Source organism: Canis lupus, chromosome 17 (assembly GCF_048164855.1).
Source record: "Canis lupus baileyi chromosome 17, mCanLup2.hap1, whole genome shotgun sequence".
Lineage (NCBI taxonomy): Eukaryota > Metazoa > Chordata > Mammalia > Carnivora > Canidae > Canis > Canis lupus.
Window position 1 is genome coordinate 26796417 of NC_132854.1, and position 21934 is coordinate 26818350.

General features: G+C 32.9%; 1 long non-coding RNA gene across 27 annotated transcripts in view; it reads left to right on the forward strand.

Annotated features, from left to right (window-relative positions):
* The window catches only part of LOC140607968 (uncharacterized), a 415966-nt gene that overhangs the window by 83736 nt on the left and 310296 nt on the right, over nucleotides 1-21934 (forward strand). For 21 of the 27 annotated variants that reach the window (XR_012009889.1, XR_012009896.1, XR_012009894.1 and 18 more), the window contains exon 3: nucleotides 4219-4346. The exons of 2 other annotated variants lie outside the window; for them this stretch is intronic. This is a non-coding gene — a long non-coding RNA (uncharacterized lncRNA). Of the gene's footprint in view, nucleotides 1-4181; nucleotides 4347-5228; nucleotides 6146-14812; nucleotides 14968-16432; nucleotides 16615-21934 lie in introns of those variants that run through there. 4 more of the 27 variants (XR_012009887.1, XR_012009908.1, XR_012009910.1 and 1 more) reach the window with 4 other exon arrangements.

Sequence of the window (21934 nt, forward strand, 5' to 3'; positions counted from 1 at the left end):
ACAAAGATAAACTTAAAATGGTTGAAAGATCTAAATATGAAACAAGAATCCATCAAAATCCTAGAGGAGAACACAGGCATCAACCTTTTGAACTCGGCCACAGTAACTTCTTGCAAGATATATCTATAAAGACAAAGGAAACAAAAGCAAAAATGAAGTATTGGCACTTAATCAGGACAAAAAGCTTCTGCACAGCAAAAGAAACAGTCAACGAAACTAAAAGACAACCTACAGAATGGGAGAAGATATTTGCAAATGACGTATCAGATAAAGAGCTAATATTTAAGATCTTATCAAACTCAACACACAAGAAACAAAAAGCCCAATCATGAAATGGGTAGAAGACATTAACAGAATTTTCTCCAAAGAAGACATACACGTGGCCAACAAGCACATGAAGAAAATGTTCTGCATCACTTGCCATCAGGGAAAATCAAAACCACAATGAGCTACGACCTCATACCAGTGAGAATGGTGAAAATTAACAAGGCAGGAAACAACAAATGTTAGAGAGGATGTGGAGAAAGGGGAACCCTCTTGCACTGTTGGTGGGAATGCAAACTGGTACAGCCACTCTGGAAAACAGTGTAGAGGTTCCTGAAGAATTTAAAGATAGAGGTACCCTACGACCCAGCAATTGCACTACTGGATATTTACCCCAAAGTTACTGATGTTGTGAAACACTGGAACACCTGCACCCCATGTTCATAACAGCAGTGTCCACAATAGCAAAACTAAGGAAGGAGCCACGATATCCTTCGACAAATGAATGGGTAAAGAAGATATGGTATACATATATATGTATATATACCATATCTTCTTTTATATATATAATATATATGGCATATATTATATATTATTATATATTAATATATAATATATTATATATATACAATGGAATATTACTCAGCCATCAGAAAGGAAGAATACTTTCCCAAAGCGAATTTGGAATACCTTTCTGAATTTGCTTTGACATGGATGGAACTGGAGGGTATTATGCTGAGTGAAATAAGTCAATCGGAGAAGGACAATCATCATATGGTTTCACTCATATGGGGAATATAAGAAATAGTGAAAGGGATTATAAGGGAAAGGAGGGGAACTGAGTGGGAAAAATTAGAGAGGAAGACAAACCATGAGAGACTCCTAACTTTGGGAAAGTAGCAAAGGATTGTGGAAGGAAGGTGGGTAGGGGTTGGATAACTGGGTGATGGAGATGGAGGAGGGCACTTGATGGGACGAGCACTGAGTGTTATACTATATGTTAGCAAACTGAACTTCAATAAAACCAAATGAAAAAAGAAATATAGAAAAAAGAAGAGAAAAAATAAAAAATAAATTCTAAGAAACAATTCTAAGAAATTCTAAGAAAGCAAAATTATTAATAATAATTATTAAAGTAGAATATATGACAGAACGGCCCACAAAATCTAATATTTGTCATCTGGCCCTTTACAGAAAATGTTTGCTTATATTTGATTTAGATTTTTAAAAATTCTACATTTTTTCTATGAGGTATGATAATTTTTAATCGTTTTATTTATTTATTCATGAGAGACAGAAAGAGAGACACAGAGACAAAGGCAGGAGGAGAAGCAGGCTGTCTGTGGGGAGCCCGATGTGGGACTCAATCCCAGGACCGTGGGATTACGATCTGAGCCAAAGGCAGACCTCAACCACTGGGCCACCAAGGTGCCCCAGGTATGATAAATTATAGTGCAATAATAACTCCAAACCTCAGTAATTTAGCAAAATTTAGATAGAAAAAACAATCCTAGCTTTTTTACCCTGAATAATGCAATTTCAGTCAAGCTCTTTTTTATTATTGATCTTGCTATAGTATATTGAAATTATATTTTGATTATCTGTCTTGCTCACCAGGCAGTCAGATCTTAGGAAAAAGAGACAATGCCTGTTTATATCTCCATTACCAAGTGTACTGCCTGGAACGTAGAATGGATGAAAAAATATTTATTGCATAGAACTAAACACATTAAATATACATTTAGGAAAACGTGACTTCTCAGCAGTAGTATAAAAAATGTATTATTGATAATTCTCCCACTGAAATCTGTCTCACTTGTAGTGGTGAAGAGCCTTCAGAGAATGAAATAGAAACAAGTACTATAGGGGCACCTGGGTGGCTCAGTGAGTAGAGTCTGACTCTTGATTTTTGGCTTAGGTCATGATCTCAGAGTTCTAGAATGAGCCCCACGTAGGGTTCTGCACTCAGTGGGAAGCCTGCTAGAGATTCTCTCTCTCCTTTCTCTGCCCCCCTCCCCGTGCTCGCTTTCTCTCTCTCAAATAAATAAATCTTTATAAAGAAATATTTCAGAAAAAAAATAATAGGGTCAGTTTTACAGAGTTCAGAGTTTAAGTATGTGGAAACCAGCTTTTGAAACAGTTAAAAAAACAACTTATTAACTCTGTGACTTTGAATTGTACTTTTTTTATGCACCTCATTTTCAATCATATTGTAACATAAATAACAATATTTATTATATAAAAATGTAATAGATACATGAATTTAATGCATATAATCTCCTCAAGCATGTCTAAGAAGAAATCAAACATGTTAATTTTATTATGTTGTAAGGCTGTGATAATTACTAGCATTCTTATAAAATCTCCAGGCTAAGCTAAATATTTTATATTTAATCTTATAATGGGTGGGTGATATTTGTTGAAATAAGCTTAAATGATACTTTGACAGAGAAATTATTATATGCAGTCTTACATTTTATACAATACAATTTTGTACTAGTATGTTCAAATAGTGTAAACTGTAAACATATTCTTCAAAACATGGAATAATATTCACATGTCATTAGATTTGTTGGCACTTATTTCCAAAGAGCATTCTTTTTTATGCAATAGCTATAGAACCAGAAAAAGAAAGTTTTGTAGTTGTCATTCATACCTTCCTCAAAAATTAATTTAGGAATCATGGTATGCTTGAGAAACTTTTTTCTTTAATGGATTTGCATATATATGTCCAATAAAAGTATTTGACATGGCATTAAGTCACAAATCATTACAGATTTGCTCCTAAACTGTGACAACAATGGTAGATACATTTCTTTTTGAAACAGTCACTAATATAAGTAGTTTTAAGTAGTTTGTTTTAAAGTTACATTTCTTCATTTTTGTATTACTTTCCCAGGAAAGTAATGCAGTAATCATGCATTATATATAATTCCAAATACATGACATTCTGAAAAAAATCAAAACTGTTTAGACAGTTAAATATCAGTGGTTTGGAGTGGCATAGGGAGGAATAGGAAGAGCACAGAGAATTTTTAGAGCAGTGAAAATACTCAGTAGAATGCCACATATACCATTATATATTTGTCCAAACCGATAGAATGTACAACACAAAGTTTGAACTGTAACTTAAACTTTGGACTTTGGAGGATAATGATCAGTCAATGTAGGTTCATAAATTATAACAAATGTTCCACTCTGGTGGAAGATTATGGTAATGAGGGAGGCTATGCATGTGTGGGGGCAGGATTATATGGGAAATCTCTGACCTTCCCTCAATTTTGTGTGACTCTAAAACTGCTCTAAAAAATAAAGTTATGAAAAAAATCCAGGACCCCTGGATTTAGATCTTAGTGTAATGAGTAAGCCTCAAATAAAAGTTAATTTTTGTACTGAGAATCAATAGAAAGGACTGATGAAATTTGGTTAAAATAAATAAAATAGGGAATTAGATTAAAGTAATCAAAACTAATACTTTCTAGAGTAATAATTTTGATATCACTCATGGGACCTTGTTTACAAGGTTTGACAACTCAGATTTTTGTTTTCTAGTAAATGTAATTAATGATTCCGATTTCTCCTACTGAGCTGAATTCCAAAATATTTTTTTCATTACCAAACTATTGTCTGATTTCTCTCTTGATTTTTCCTTTGTCCAACAGGTTATTTGGATGAATGTTATTTAATTTCTAATTATTTGGGTATTTACCAGATACTTTAACATTATTACTTTTTATTTAATTTTATGTTGTCAGAAAATATACACAGTTTGATTTATTTTGTTTGATGACATTTATTTTTAGCCAAGAATATGGCCTATATGGGTATGTGTTCCAAAAACACTTGAAATTCTGGGGTTGTTTGGTAGAGTGTTCTATAAATGGCAATTAGATTAAGTAGTTTAATTTTTTTTTCAGGTCTTCTACATGTAGAGTTTTGTTTTTTTTTTTTAAGATTTTACTGATTTATTCACGAGAGACACAGAGAGGCAGAGACATAGGCAGAGGGAGAAGCAGGATCCTTGTGGAGAGCTTGATGCGGGACTTGATTCCAGGACCCCAGGATCACGACCTGAGCCAAAGGTAGATGCATAACCACTGGGCAACCTAGGCAACCCTGTAGAGATTTTTTTGTCTATTTGTTTTATCAATTACTTAAAGAGAAATATGGAGGTCCCAAATCTATTTTTCCTTTCAGTTGAATTAGTTTTTGCTACATTTTGAACTTCTGGTTTAGGTTCATATATTTTAAATTCTTATATCTTCTTGATGATTTCTTTGAACCTATGTTAATCTTTCAAACAAATAAGTGTCTTAGATAAGTACCCTCGGTGGTACTTGTTATTTATCAAATTTGAAAAGCTCTATTTGGAGTATTTTAGATTATTTATAGTTACTGTGATTATTCATATGGCTCAATTTAGATCTCCTATATTGCTAATTTTTTCCTCTTCCATCTGTTCCTTGTTTTTCTTCTCTTATTCTGAATTTTTCTGGCTTATTCAAATATTTTTAAAAGATTCTACTGTATTTCTATTATTACTAATAAGTTGTACCTTTTTAAGATAATGGCTATCTTTAGATTAATATATATGTTATTTGTTATATTCAACTTTTAAATAATTTAGAAATGATAATCTTGAAATGATATTATTACTTCATGTATAAATTCCTATCATCCTCTGTAATATTTTATTTTGCATACATTTTATTTTGCATACATAGCAAACACCATAGTATGTGATTACTATTTTCAGATAGTCCCTTATTTTTTATAGCAATTAAAATTAAAAAGATATTTTATGTTTATCTCTTAGTATCTTCAGCACTCCTCATGTCTGGTAGATGTAAGTTTGTCATGTCAAACTGAATGAAGAATTTTCTTTAACTTTTCTTGTGTCACTGATACACTGAAATTATATACTCTCACATTTTGCTTCTCTTACATTGTATTTTTTTTTAAAGATTAATGAGAGACACGGGGGGCGGGGCAGAGACACAGGCAGAGGGAGAAGCAGGCTCCACACAGGGAGCCCAACGTGGGACTCGATTCCAGGTCTCCAGAATCACGCCCTGGGCTGAAGGCGGTATAAACCGCTGCGCCACCCCCCCACCCCCACCCCGGGTGCCTGTACATGGTATTTATTTAACTTCTTTTTTGAAATATATTTTTGCCTGTGATAGGATTCTAAGTAGACAGAGTTGGCTTTGTTTATTTTTTTCCCCATTTCAATCCTTAGAAGAAGTCATTCATATATGAATTCTAGTTTGCATGTTTTCTGCTTATTTTTTTTTTCTCTGCTTATGTTTTTAGTTTTGTTTCCTGCCAGCACTTTCTTTTATCTCTGGCTATCATCTGTTGTGCTTTCTAGCTTTTTGGCTATGATGTGTTTTCTTTTTTGCATCTGGTATTATTGTTAATAATAACTAAAATTAAAAATAAATAGCATTAACATGTATTTAATCATCTCATTTGGAGCTCTTTGATGTTCTTGTATCTATATATTGAAATCTTTTATTATTTTTTAATAGACCCATAGTTAGGCTGATTAAAAATTGTATAGACTGATAAACATATCCTGAATAACAGTGAATTAGTGAACATGAGTTCATTTCACACTGATTGATACATTTATTCATACATACTTCATTTTATTAACTGCTTATTATGTACATGCTATTGTTCTTATTGATATGTCAATTAGGAATGACTTGAAAAATGAATAATTTTATCTGCATGAATGAAGAAATGAAATAAATATAACTAGAAAAACTGAATATCAAGTGACTTACACTCTGTATTTTGTGTTTTATATATTTTAACTGAATATTAACGTTTAGGTGTTCTTACCATTTGCAAAGCACTCTCTTGAAATTTTATGTTGATGGATTCTTAAAACTCACAAATATAAGATAGATACATTATTACTGTTATTCTCTTTTTTTAAAATACAGATTTGCAGATTATATATATATATATATATATAGTGCATTGTCACAGGTCAAAAAAGGAGAAATTGAATGAACTAGAACTTAAATCCAGGACATCTGCATCCAGAATCAGTGCTTTTAAACGCGATGCTCTATCAATTTGTAGCACAATGAAGTATGTTCATTAGTACTTTGAAAGATGTTTCAACATTTCTTTGTTGTTCAGGAATTACAATATGCCAAAATTCTACAGCCAATGTTTCTTGCTTATTCTATGAAAGTTTCACAGATTTGGACTAGAGGATACCAGAAGGAGTTTGTGTATTATTTCAGAATTTCTGGACACTTTACAAGTAACATTTGATTATTTTTTAATCATACATATATATATGAATAAAAACTATAGATATATCTCAGCAGGCTTTATAAAATGATAATTGTATTCCAGAAACAAACACACGCAAAAAGCATAATACTTGGCTCTAGAAAGAGACATCTGGGATAATCACAGCAACTGGCTTCTATGATACTACTTGACAGGGCTATCTGGCAAAAACCTGTTTAACAATTTGACCAATGAAAACAAATTGGGTACAAATAGCCCCTGGTCAGTATAGGAAATGACTGAATCATGAAGATGGCAGAAAGACACGATGTTGTAGAATGGTAGTACCTTTGAATTACAAATATCCTGGGCAAAGTGCTTAGGAAGTCATAGGAAAGTCTAAAGAGTTTTATATTTTAATAATTAAGCCACTTGCTCCATTTTTAACTAATCAAAGTCTATTTTTAGTCACAGAATTATATCATCTCTTCAATCTGATTTTTTAACATATCAAAAAATGTTATTTTCAGTCACTATATTAAAATTTGCATACTTTATATCAGACATCTCCAACATTTAGATGGCAAAGATCTCATAACTCTGTCTCCATTAGGAGGCTCATGTTAAGATGTCAGAATCTATCCAGGCAGTTTTCTAAATCCACAGGCTTTCTCCCCGCCAACTGTAAATGTGCATTTTGCATCACTGTCACTGAAATTCTATTGTCCAGTTATATACTAGGAAAACTTATATTGCTTCTTTAAAACTCATCCAAATAATTATCTATTATTCTGCATCTTTATGATCTATCTACTTTCCTTCCTAGATTTCTTATTATAATACATGGACTTTTAAATGTACATTTCTCTACATATTTTGAAACAATTGGAGGAGGGCTGTGTCTTATTAATTACTATTGTGCAACTAGTATCTAAAGTATTATCAGACACTAAAGACTTGATTAATTTGGAATGGATGATTACTAGTACAAAGAATGAATCTTATTTATTCATCATTTTCTTTCACATGGCACATGTTTGTGGGAAAAAAAACATTTAACATATTCTTGTGAATGACTTTATAAACTGGCTTTTTAACCTGTGTATGCATGTTCTGAGGATTCTTTTGATTTTGGATTCGGCTTTGCTGGTTATTCTTAAAGTGTACTTCTTAGTGTCTTTAATGCATCTCAATTCTGAAATGCTACCCTCATATTATATTCAAAAGTTCTTTTACTTCTTAAACATTATCTAAGTCTATAGGGAGTTAATAGATCTTGAGGACATTCTCTTAAAACTTCCTAAAAGGAACTTACAGTAATATCCCTTCAGCTCCACCAAATAACTCTGTAACTTTTTCTTTGAGGCAATGGGCTCAGAGCCATCTCTAATTTTTAAATAAGAAAACTCAATGCTATTACTTATGCAGGCAGTACCAGGAAGACATGGCTTCCTTTAATCTTAGATTGATAGATAAAACAAGAATCTAATGACAAAGTCCTTGGAGTAGAGACTATGGAAAAATAAAAAGAAATAATCTCTAACTCATGATTCCTTTCTGTAAAGTTACTTTAACCTTGTATTTAAAAGACTCATTTCCACTTTCAAATTCCTCTTCACATGGTTTCCTTGCTGCTAAGCAATACACATTAAAATGCAGTCACATCAAAAAATTATTTTTCAATTTTATATTTCCATTAGCTGTGTGACTAAGCACATTACTTATTCCCTCTGTGAAACAGTTTACTCAAATTTAGAACGAATGATTTTGACATAAAAGATATATATTATCCATTTTTATCTTTAAAATTTTATTCTTGAAGTTGAAAAAATATTTTGAAATATCCCTGAGTGACATTTAGCAGTAAGTTGTCAAAATGAAATTGGATTATTGCAACTTGCTTAAAACAAATTTCCATCAGAAACTCCAAAACATCAATGCACATCCAATTGTATTAATCTGAACCTGAATGAAATTTATCCTGTTTCATTTAATGAGATTATTGTAGATGAATGAAATTCTTTTCACTGTGAATTGATGTGAATAGATCAAAATAGTAAAATATCTATAATAGGTAAAATTAAATATGAACAGAAATATAGTTTTGCATTGTACATTTAATTACTCCATTTTAGATTTTTTCCCCAATAGTTTTACAAGTTTCTTGTATATTCTTGTATGTATTTGTGATTTGAAAATTACTAGGAGTTTCAGAATAATTTAATGCAGTATTTATATGGTTTAAGAAAACTGAGTAAAACAACTGTTTTCATAGAACATATAATTCAGATGTTGATTTCTACTTCTGTATTTATTTTAGATATGTTTATTATCAATGAAGAAATAGCTTTTGCAAATATAAGATTTTAGTTTGTGACAGTTATATCACATAGCTTAATTTTCCAAATGCATGACCTGAAAAGTAGGCTAATATGGATATAATGTAATTATATATTAAAGAAAAAAATGCCTATCCATAGTACAACAGAACTTCTATACAAGAAAAGAGAAACGAAAAACTTTTTGCAAACTAATATGCTAAATAAGCCACACTCCTATAAATAAAATCTAGTATGAAATGGTAGTAAAGAGCAGAATCATAAAATTTTGTAGCTTAATCCATTCAATTCAATAATCATTTATTGGCTACTTACTTTGTAAAAAAATTGCATTATTACAAGAATCTCCTCCACACAGTATATTGAAAGTTTACTCAGTAAGAATCAGTAAGCTAATAGATGTCACATAGTACTTAAATATAATAGATATGCAACACTCTAATGAATATCCAACAGCGACTTATAATATCCATTGTGTATAAGCATCAGGTTCTTAGCTCTAGATTTTTAAGTATTTATTGAGGATAATAGGAATGAAGATGATTTGAAAATTATATTTAAGAGGCACAACACAGAAATCAAGAGTAAAAAAATTAAAAATATACAATTTTCTACTTGGACAAAAACTGCTAAGAAACTAAAATGAGAAAATAGGGACACCAGGGTAGCTCTGTGGTTGAGCATCTGTCTTTGGTTCAGGGCATGATCCCAGGGTCCTGGGATCAAGTCCCAAACCGGGCTCCCTGCATGGATCCTGCTTCTCCTTCTGCCTTTGTCTTTTCCATCTCTCTCTGTGTCTCTCATGAACAAATAAATAAAATCTTAAAAAAATAAAATGAGAAAATACATGGAGTGAATTTGAAATTTTAAAAGTGATGGTTATTGAGTTCTTCTTAACAAGAGTAACTGTAGATGCATATAGTGGTAGATGTTTTATTAGTGTGAATTCAGGAGCAAATGGGAGATTAGGAAATGGAGCTAGCAGGTATAAAAATAAGGTGAGGGGATCCCTGTGTGGCTCAGCGGTTTGGCACCTGCCTTTGGCCCAGGGCGCAATCCTGGGGTCCTGGGATCAAGTCCCACGTCCGGCTCCCTGCATGGAGCCTGCTTCTCCCTCCTCCTGTGTCTCTGCCTCTCTCTCTCTCTCTCTCTCTCTCTATGTCTATCATAAATAAATAAATAAATAAATAAATAAATAAATAAATAAATAAATAAATAAATAAATCTTAAAAAAAAAAAAAATCCCCCAGGGGCAGCCCCGGTGGCTCAGCGATTTAGTACCTGCCTTGGGGCCAGGGCGTGATCTTGGAGACCCCAGATTGAGTCCCACGTCAGGCTCCCAGCATGGAGTCTGCTTCTTCCCTCTGCCTGTGCCTCTCTCCTCTCTCTCTCTCTCTCTCTCTCTCTGTCTCTCTCTGTCTCTCATGAATAAATAAATACAAATCTTAAAAAAAAAAAAAAAAAGAATTCCCCAAATCAAGGCACCTGGGTAGCTCATTTGGTTAAGTGACTGGCTCTTGGTTTCAGCTCAGTACATGATCTCAGGGTCCTGGAATTGAGCCTCACATGGGCTGTCTATTCAGCGGAGTTTGCTTGTCTCCTCTCCTCCTCCCCTGCTTCTATGTGCTCTCTTTCTTTCTCTCTCCCTCTCTCTCCTCTCTCCCTCTCTCTCTCTCTCCCTCCCTCTCTCTCAAATAAATAAATCTTTTTAAAAAATAAAAATTTGAAAAATCTATTAGAAGCTACTACAACTAACCAATAAGTTAAGTGGTATCAGATAATTCAAAGCAATATACAAGTCAATTTTATTTTAATAAAATAAGAAATGAAATTTAAAAATATTATGCCATCTAAAAGTCACAAATATAAAAACAAAATAAGCATATGCCTGACAAAATCATTGAAAGGTTTGTATACTATAAATTATAAAATATTGCTTAATAAAAATAAAGATTATTTAAATAAGTAGAGAGATGCATTGTGTTAACTGGTTAGGAACCTCAATAATGTTAATACGTATATTTGTATATTGTCTCCAAATTATTTTGGATAATTGGATAATAAATTATATTGTAGATTCAATAAAATCTATTTAAAAAATCCAAACCTACCTTCCATCCTTCCTTCCTTTCTTTTTCTTTCTTTCTTTCTTTCTTTCTTTCTTTCTTTCTTTCTTTCTTTCTTTCTTTCTTTCTTTCTTTCTTTCTTTCTTTCTTCTTTCTTCTTTCTTCTTTTTTTCTTTCTTCTTTCTTTCTTTTTTGGACAACTCTAATAGATGCTGATTCTAAAGTTTATATTCAGAGAGCGCTTCTAACAACTTCTGTTACGGCGCTGCCTGATTCAAATTAAATTTTGTTTAAATAAATTCTTAAAAAAATTAATAGGCTTCTGTTTGTCATTTAGCAGTTGGTGTCAGAAGAAATGAGCAACCGAGTGTAGGTATCTGTCGAAACCCTCGAGCTCACTGCTTTCTCACTACCTCTCACAGTCTCAGATAAGTCCCTCTGGGATCCTGGATCCTAATTCTGCAGTTTCTGGATGATGGGCTTTAATTGATCATTTCATTTTCATGACTGAGTCTGGAAAATGGAGTTGGACTGGATCCAACTGAAAAACCAGACCAAGTCTGGGGTTAGACTGGATCTGATGAAACCAGACTGGAGCTGGGTCAGGCTGTTTCACTTAACTGGACTGAGTCAAGTGTGAGACCTCTGGTGAATAAAATCGAGTTTTAAGGTGGAACAAGTAGATTAACCTTAGCAAAGATAATCCTGAATTACAGTGGCCACAGTGGAGAACTTCTAACCTAGATAAGCTTATCTATATATAAGGTATTATAGACAAAAAGGGGTCTCAGCCAGATACTCACTATTTAGGTAAGAGGAAAAATATTTTTTCTCTTGTACGGTTTCTGGTGACCAGAATGAGACCTGCTGTTATACTTCACTCACTCTGGAATCCACAGACTGCATCTTAGGAAAATTGGCAGGAGACAGCAAAGGGTTAGAATTCCTTCTAAAGTCATTTCTCCCATCTGTGGTGTTTGGTCAAGAGAGGAAGGAAGGTGATGTTTCATTCTGTTCCTTCTTTACCAAAATCAGATTGGCAGGAAAAACATTCGTTATTGATCCCTTCTCTCCACTAAAACTTGGGACCATATCCTTCCATTAAAAATGGCTCCTCCAAGATCTTGGAGCTGCTCACCAAGATCTAAAATTAAAATTGACTATGGAGGCTTCTCTCAGAATCAAACAGCATCTGGTGATACACAGTTCTCACAGGATCATGGATCAAGATCTTCATCTCCAAACCTTTATTCCTTTTGTCTATTTGCTACTTGCTTTTTTTTCTCTGTTAATATACAAGAAGACAATGCTTCTTAACTCAAGCACATACTGCTGAATCTACTGCAGACCATAAATGCATAAATCTAGAAAAATCCCTAGATTGTCTTGCTAAGGTGATCTTAGATAATATAAATTCTTTAGATTACTTATTGACTGAACAAGAAGGAGTCTGTGCCATAGCAAATACTTCTTGCTATTCTGGGATCAACACCTCTGGTATTTTAGCAAATAAAATAAATTAACCAAAAAAGCCAATTGACTAAAACAGATTGATGTCCCTTCAGGAGCATTCTTTGATTTATTTAATATTAACTGGTTTGATTCATAAAGGCCTTGGCTAAGGAATTATACTTCAGTCTCTTGGTGTTATCCTCCTAATAGTCAACATCATATTCTCCTGGGGTGCTATATTCTCTCAGAGTTCTTCATGTTCACAGCCACTAGCAGTATATAGATGGTCTCACTCTGCTTTGAGAAACAAAAACAAATGGACAATGATATGAATGGCAAAAAATAATTCTTCCAGGGATCTGACAATATAACCTATGAATTTTACAATGTGACAAGAACAATTTTTATCTGGTAGTAACTGAGAGTGCTAATACAAAATTTTTTTTATTAATTTCTCCTATATGAGAGGATGATCAAAATTAAAGAATTGTTAAATTAAACAAGAAGGCTGATGTTGCTCTACATTAGACTGATGTAGCTCTAATGCTGTGGCAGCATATGTAAACAAACCAAAAACTAAACCCATAAATGCGCCAAGGTTACAAAATCAAAATGCATAGAAATAACCAATCACAAACAGCCAACTAGGCTTTAAGTTTTAGTCAATCAATAATTTCCTTACTTCATCTTTTCATTATAAAAGTCTCTCCCTGAGCTTTTGTTGGTGGAGTGCACTCAACCACTTCTGATTTGTCACAGCCCAAGTTGAATAAATATCTGTTCAAATAAACTCTTCAAATTAAAAATAAATAAAATCTATGTCCAAACACAAGGATGTAAAATCATCTAAATAATTTTTAAGAGAAAAACAAATGTGTATTCAAGTGCCTTATTTTGGGCTTACTACATATAGTAATCAAATAGTGTCATATTAGTTAATCCATAGACACATGGATCAGAGGAATAGAACAAAAGATCAGAAATAGAATATAGAATAGGTGATCACTTGATTTTTGTACAAAAGTTATAAGGCAATTCAGTTGGGAGTTTTTCAACAATTTATGCTACATAAGTTGTACATGCAAAAAATTAATTTTACCACAGACTTTGCATCAAATATGAAAATTAACTTTAACTGGGAAATATATCTAAATATAAAACCTAATACTAGGTACGCCTGGGTGTCTCAGTGTTTGAGCATCTGCCTTTAGCTCAGGGTGTGATCCTGGGGTCTGGGATTAAGTCTCAAATTGGGCTCCCCATGAAGAGCCTGCTTCTTTCTCTGCCTATGTCTCTGCCTCTCTCTCTGTGTCTGTCATGAATAAATGAATAAAATCTTTTAAAAAAATCTAATACTATACAACTTCTTGAAAAAATTAGGAAAGCAATCTGATTCCTTGGCTTAAGCAAGGAATTGTCTTATATGAGGCATAAATCAAAGGGAAAAAGAAAGACAGAAATGACCAACTATCAGGAATGAATGAAGTGGCATTAGCACTGATCCCATGGGCATTAAAATAATAATACATACATATATTTATTTGTTCTGTTAGCTACAAAGACCCATAAGTAATAAAACCCCAGTGGCAATGAGCAAACCTAGTACTTAGATCTCAATGTCTAGTATCATTCTTTTTTTTTTATTTTTTTTTTTAAATTTTAATTTACTTTTAGAGAGAGAAAAAATGAAAGAGAGCACAAGCAGGGGGAGGGAGAGAGATAATCTCAAGCAAATTCACTGCTGAGCAGAGAGCCTAACACAGGGCTCTTATCCCCCAGGACCCTGAGATCATGACCTGAGCCAAAACCAAAAGTTGAATCACCAAGCAACTGAATCACCCAGGCACTCCTCTAATACCATTCTTTAAAGAAAGGAATCAGTGTGTTCCTTGGAAAATTGGCCAATAGTAGAATTGGTGCAGAAAATGCACATGATGAGCCTGGACCATCGTATAGTGACATGAAAGAATATGTTTTTTCTGCCATTTTTTTTCTCTCTCTCTTTCAGACACATATAATGATTGAAGTATATCAAAGGGACAGAGGAGGCAACTGAAAAAGTCTACTTTTTGAGCAAAATAGAATTAAGAAATATTGGATTATAATGTAGTGTAAATATTTATGAGTTCACATGATATAATTAGGGAGAAGAGACAGCTGTACTGCACTAAAAAATTCCAAATAATTTGTGTAGATACTCTGTTGCTCATAATAGCTCAGGCTATTATGCACCTAAAGATTTCCTTACAAAGGGTACAATATGGAAACAGAAAACAAGAATTAGTTTATGGTCCAGAAACCTGACAAACACTATCTCAGCCAGGTGATTATCCTTCATATTAACAGTTTTAAGTCATGTTGATAACATATATTCTTGATATGATGTGATTAAAATGACACTCATCTCTGTTGTCTTTCTTCTTATGTTAAACCTAGTTTGAACATAAGAAAAATATCAAAGAAATCTCATTAGAAGGAGAATCTACAAAATAAATGAAAGAACGGGACTTCTAAAACTTACAAGGCCATCAAAAACAAAGAAAGTCTCAGAAAAGTGTTAAGGCCAAGAGAAGGCTAAGGAGACATGACAGGTATATCCAAAATGTCAGAATAAGAACATTATTTTTGAAATTCTCCTGCATTCAGGTGACCAGCCTTCAGCCTCTCCTCATACAGCACTCTTCTCTGTTTTCTATTTTGATAATAGATGTTTTATTTTAAACATTAAAAATGAAAATGTATGTCACTGTAAAAATTGCAAGGACAAACAGGCAATTTAGCGCCTGCCTTTGGCCCAGGGCGCAATCCTGGAGACCCGGGATCGAGTCCCACGTCGGGCTCCCGGTGCATGGAGCCTGATTCTCCCTCTGCCTGTGTCTTTGCCTCTCTCTCTCTGTGACTATCAAAAAAAAATTACTGCATCAGAGGAAAACGAGCAGAACTTAGTCTGAACTTTACTAGGAGGGATAAAAGTTTTATTTTTTATTTATTTTATTTTTAAGTGCCAGAGTAGGGGGGTTACCAAAGGCCATCTCTGTTTACTAGTTGGCTTTATCCAAGAAAAAGTAAATTCTCATTTCTTCCTGACCAGAGATGATTTTACAATTTGAGGAAGATTAGACTCCTAAGCGCACCCCCGCCCCCCGCAAGTTGAGAGAGAGTAGTGCTATCTCCCTTGAAAATTGCATTCTAAAAAGCTGGTCCCCAAGTCTGAAAAAGATAGCTGTGGGTTGTAAGATTGGCAAGAGACTTTTAAAAAGATTTACATCTCAAACAGATAGTGAAAGGGTTTGCAATTATAACTTTTCTAAAGTAAATGCTCCAATAAAAAGAGGTCAGGGGCATCCAGTCAGGAGAAGCCTGTCCTAAAGTTTGTCAAACTGAAAGGAGCACTAAAGATGTAATAGTCGTATATATTTTCTCACTTTAAAAATAAAAACAAATGCATTGCCAAAGCATATTTCTCTAGACATTATCTAAATTTATCCAGACATTGATGAATAATATAGTTGAAGCAAAATGTATCTCTTGATCACAGGTTAATGAAATTTTTAAATTGCATACTAACATGAATATACACAAATATCTATAATTCTGTATGTATCCATAAATGCACATCTATATTTGTGAATATATAATTAAACATAAATATAAAAATATAAACAAACATGTATACATACATAATTATATATGTATAATATTTTAAAATACATTAAGCTAAAATGACTTTATACTGCTGTCTCCAACACTAATCCATTAGCACTTGGGCTTTACAGCCTTCTCTACTTGCTTATCCCCATTCTAATCTCTCATTTTAGCAGTGAGAAATACGGCTCCTACTTTCTACCTTCAATGTACTCAGTTGTTTCAATTGCAGTGTTAATGGATAGTGTTATCATAATCATTAGCCCATCCCTTTGTAGGGAGCATATCTTTATTAACTAGCATAGTGTTAATTTATACTGCAATATCATGTAGAATAGTTTTAACACTATAAAATATTGACTGTGTCTCAATCATTCAATGACCCCTACTTCCCTTGTTTTACTTTTCCAGGACTACCACAACAAAATACCACAGACTAAATGGTTTTAAAAATGGCAATTTTGGGGCAGCCCAGATGGTTCAGAGTTTTAGCGCTGCCTTCAGTCCAGAGTTTGATCCTGGAGACCCGGGATGGAATCCCACGTCAGGCTCCCTGCATGGAGCCTGCTTCTCCCTCTGCCTCTGTCTCTGCCATGTCTCTATAAATAAATAAATAAATAAATAAATAAATAAATAAATAAATAAATAAATAAAATATTTTTTAAAAATGTCAATTTCGGGAGATGCCTGGGTGGCTCAGAGATTGGGCATCTGCCTTTGTCTCAGGTCATGATCCTGAAGTCCTAGGATCGAGTCCCACATCGGGCTTCCTACATGAAGTCTGCTTCTGTCTCTGCCTCTCTCTCTCTGTGTCTCTCATGAATAAATAATTTTTTTAAATGGCAGTTTATTTTCTCATGCTTTAGAAGTTTGAACTCCAAGGATCCCGGTTCCAGCACAACTGGTTTCCTCTGAGGCCACTGTCCTTGGTTTTCAGATGGCCATTTTCTTACTACCTCTTTACATGGTCTTCTCTCGGAGTTTGCACTCGTATTTGTGGGTGTCCTCTTCTCTGATAAGGACACCAATCGAATTGGAGTAGGACCCACTCTAAAAGCCTTATTTTAACTTTGGTAAAAAGGCCTTACACTACAGTTTCATACTAAGGTACTATGAGTTAAGGGCTTCAACATGAATTTTGGGAGACACAGGCCATAAAAACCCCTAAATCCTTGGGAATCATCGACATTTTTATCTTTGCTGTAGTTTGGCCTTTTCCAGTATGTCTTAAAACTGGTATCATTTATAGTGTAGCCTTTGTAAACTGTCTTCTTTCACATGGCAATATGAATTTAAGATTCGTCCATGTCTTCTAATGTGGCTTTAGAACTAATTTATTTTTATTTTGGTATAATATTCAGTTGTATGAATGTACTTCAGTTTGTTAATCTGTTCACCTATTCAAGGATACCCTGGTTGGCTTCAGGTTTTTGAGGAGTATGAATGATATTTCTATAATCATTTGTATGCAGGGGTTTTTTTTTTGTTGTTGTTGTTTATTTTTAGGGGTATTTTTGTTGTTTTTTGGATTTTGTTTTATATGCATATGTTGTAAATCAGTTGGGCAAATATCTAGAATGTAATTGCTGTGATCTTCCTTTCCCATCTGTAAAACTTAATGAAATTTGTCATGCTCAACACACAAAAACAACTGTTTAATTTATGGGCGAGGTATCTGTATAGAGTACATTTTACAAACTTCATAGGTGATTTTTTTGTAACTAGCAAACAATACATGATTTTTCTCTTAACAATGAAAACCATCTGTGTGCAGTGATTCATTTGTTAAGCATGATTCAGAAATTATTTTAAAGTGAATTTGTAACATCTTTTTGTATTTTTATATTTAGAGAACAATATTTTAATATATTTTTCTCCTGATATCGCAAAAACAGTGCCTTTAAAAATATTTGAATATAGTAATCTGGAAGGACATTACTATGCTCCTGCACTCTAGATCCACTGTTTTCATCCCAGAACACTGCTGTTATACCAGGGCTACTCTTAATACTTTATCTGGTTTGGTCCTTTAATTCCTACATTCCATGCATTAGCCTTTCATAGTTAACTTTTACATTTTAGTTAAGCATCTCTTCAAGTGACAGTTCCAAGAGAACTCAAGCATTGTCTAAAAATGTCTTCACTTAGATTTCACAAGGCACTAGTAGTGTGACAAAACACAGGATTCTAAACTTAACACAATTGTTCTGAATTTTAAGCTATTACTTATTGGTACTTAATACTCTGCATTAATAGTGAGAAGCTCAAGGCTGGTATCATATTTGTTATTTTTTAGGTTACTTCTTTTTCTCTATTGAGTGTCTCTTTATGCTTATTGATACAAAATTTCACAATGATATATAGTACTGTGAGGGTTTCTCTACCTGTGTATTTTAAAAATTTATTTTTTGGGAATTTGAGCTGTTAAAGCTGAGAAAGAAATCACACCAAAACAATAAAGCAGGAGGGTTTTATTGTTTTTATTTTGTTTAAGATTTCCAGGTAGCTTTGGTTAATTTACTCAACCATACTCATTATATAAGTGAACCTTTATTCCTTATAGCAAAGGATGTATATTCCATTTCTGTTAGCTCTTTTATAAATTTCCCAAAGTCTGTGAGTAAAACTTCTGTCAGATATTCACAACTAACACTAGCTTTAGCAACAATAAAGTTAGCCCCAATAATATCCCATCTTTAACCATCCACTATTCCGATTAAACATAAGTAGCCTTTAAAAACTGTATTTGAGGAGCACCTGGATGGCTCAGTTGGTAAAATGTCCAACTCCTGGTTTTGGCTCAGATTGTGATCTTAGGGTCATAAAATCAAGCCCCATGTCAGGCTCTGTGCTGAGTATGCATCCTGCTTAAGATTCGTCTTCCTTTGCCTCTACCCTACTGTGCAGTCTGTCTCCCTCTCTCTCTCTCTCTCTCTCTAAATAAAAAAAAATAAAAGAAACAAAAAATCCTGTATTTGAGCAAAAAATTGCTGCTCAAAAATTCTCATTGGTTTTTCATCTTTAGGAATTTTAGGACAAAGATATATTAGTCTTGAATTATTAAATATGTTACAGACTTTAAAGTGTATGTTATTTTTAATTACAGTGTCCAGATGTATTATTTATATTATACCTAGAGCCCAAACTTATGATTAGTATTGGCTTTGATTAGCATTTTGGCTTTGTATTTTTATGACATCAGTATCATTATTTAATAAATTCTTTGAAAGGTATAACCATTAGGTTTAATATTTTTAGAAATGTTCATTTGTGCGTGGATTTTTAAGGGACCTGATGATGAGGATGAGAATGAGAATTGTTAGAAAAGTTGCACTTTTTAATTATTGCATTGCAAGAATCACATCTTCTATGACCTAACATTTAGCCAATAATAATGTGAACAGCAAGGAATAGTTTATTAATATAAAATAAATTATACATAAAAAATAATGGCATGGAAAACTTGAAACATGCAATTCTTCTTTTAGGCTTTGCAGTTTGTATTCAAAAGCAGAGCTCTTGTGAAAACAGTGTTTAGTAAGGATCTAAGGCTTTATCATGTATATGTTCAGTTATTTCTGACCTCCTCAGGACTGGCAAATCTCCACTGGTATGGTGACAGATAGCAGTTACACTTGTGGTAAGCATAGCATAATGTATAAAATTTTTGAATCACTATGATGTACACATGAAACAAATGTAACATTGTATATCAATTATACTTCTATTAAAAAAATGAAAGAGGAGATTTCTATCAGTTAGGGAAAGACAGAGTCTTCTGGGACCCAGAGCATTGGGGACCCAAGTGAGATGATGACAAGGCACTAAGAGGAGAATGGTTAGACTATTCAATGAGATAGGTTTAAGCATTTCTAAGCTTGAAAAAAAATTTCAGTGTTTCAAGAATGTTTTTAAGTAGACTCCATGCCCAGTGTGGGGCTTGAACTCACCACCCTGAAATGAAGAGTTGTGTGTTCTATGGAATGAGCCAGCCAGGCACAAGTTTCTCTACTTTTAAAGATTATGGTAATGATTCCAAAGTCTCTCACTCATTTTGAGAGTAAAGTGACTTCGTGCATAATTTATAAACTTCATTAGGTTATCATGAAGAGTCAGGAAGCTGTATAACTGCAGAGAATTTCAATAATGAAAGACCTATTGTTATGAGAAAATTTTTCCTTTAAAGTCATTAGGAAAAAACCCTATATTCATAGCTGTAAATAATTTATGAAGGAATACTTAAATACTAACATAATACATGCTATTTAAAATATTTTCAGTATTTATTTAAATATATTATGATTCCAAAATTAACCTAGAATTCTATGGTTTATTCATATAATTCATGTAATATGTAAAAGGTGAAAGTTCAATAAAGTTTCAAAGAATCTTTCTCCTTTCATGAAAACTTTAAGAAGCCGAGCTAGTTTCATCATCAGAATATGGTGTGGTACAAGAAATATTTTACACCCATTGTTAAATTCATTACATTGTTATTTCTGTATATTAGCATTGGAAAACCTCAAAAAATTTTTAAAATCATAAAAGTAACATTATTAAGAAATTACATTTTGACCTACATCTTTGGTGGATGATTATAACTTAAGGATACTCCATAAAACTATATTTTAATATATTTGATATGATAATTTAATCAAGTAAAATTTTATAACTAGTTATTCGAGCAGTGCTTTAAAAACAGTTATTGTAACCTATATCCTACTCTTGTTTTATGTAATATCAGAAGTGTATACTGAAGAAAACAATTTTCTTGAATCATCAATGCTATTTGTCTCTAAAACAGAACTTTTTCCTCTTAATTCAGCACTCAGCAGTGCTGTGAACATATTGATCTGTAATCAACTGCTGACACAGTTATTTGGCTTAAGCCATATATTTACTGAACTGCAAACACAGCATTATGACAGGCATATATAAAACAGTTTTCTAGTACACACAAAAACTCATTGCAAACGCTTTATCTAAGTGACAATTTTATCTGCAGTTTTCTTTCTTCAATTTGTTCAGTAAAGAGTGTATATGTTAGTCACCATAAAAATAACACATTGCTATAAATCATCTCCTGGAACAAAATTAATTTTATATTTCCTCATTTGTAATAAGGATCTTAATAAATTTTAAAAGCCTATGAATAGCACATATTCAATATAGCTTGACTATAGAGGATTAGCATTTTGAGTATTAATTTATCAGCAATATATAAAAATAGTGGGACAATTTTTCACATATCAGGGATTTTTTAAATTTAATTAATATTGTAAAAATTATTGTAGTTAAAATACTTTATAGTGCATTTGATATATGAAGTCACCATTCCTAAATATTTTACTATACCACTAAGCAAATATAATGAAAAATTATTAATGTATAAACATGGAAGTTTTAAGGGATTATAGTTACACAATATCTTACTTTATATTGTGGCTATTTGCTAAAGTTTATAACTAGAGCTACAAAGCATATATCTGTTTTGTGCCAACACTATGCTTGCTGCTTAAGAGTTTAGCAAAGTAAAGAGAATATTTAAGCACCTAGTATATAATGACTTTTATGATAAATATATGTATATGTTTGATATATATTTATGTTATATATGATTATTTTTATGATAAATATATGTGTGATAAATCCATATCATAAACAATATTGGTGTAAAGAAGACAAATTATCAGACAACAGATCATTGAATGCTCACAGTAAGTCAAACAATGACCTTGGTTTTTGCAGCAGAAAAAAAGTTTTATTTCAGAGCACCAAGCCAGGGGAATGGAGAACTTTTCTCAAATCTCCATCTCTGTTGGATTAGATTTATTTACAGGTCAGGAGTCAGGATGTGAAATATGCTGATTGGCTATAGAGATGAGGGGAGGTAGCACCCTTTCTGGACATGTA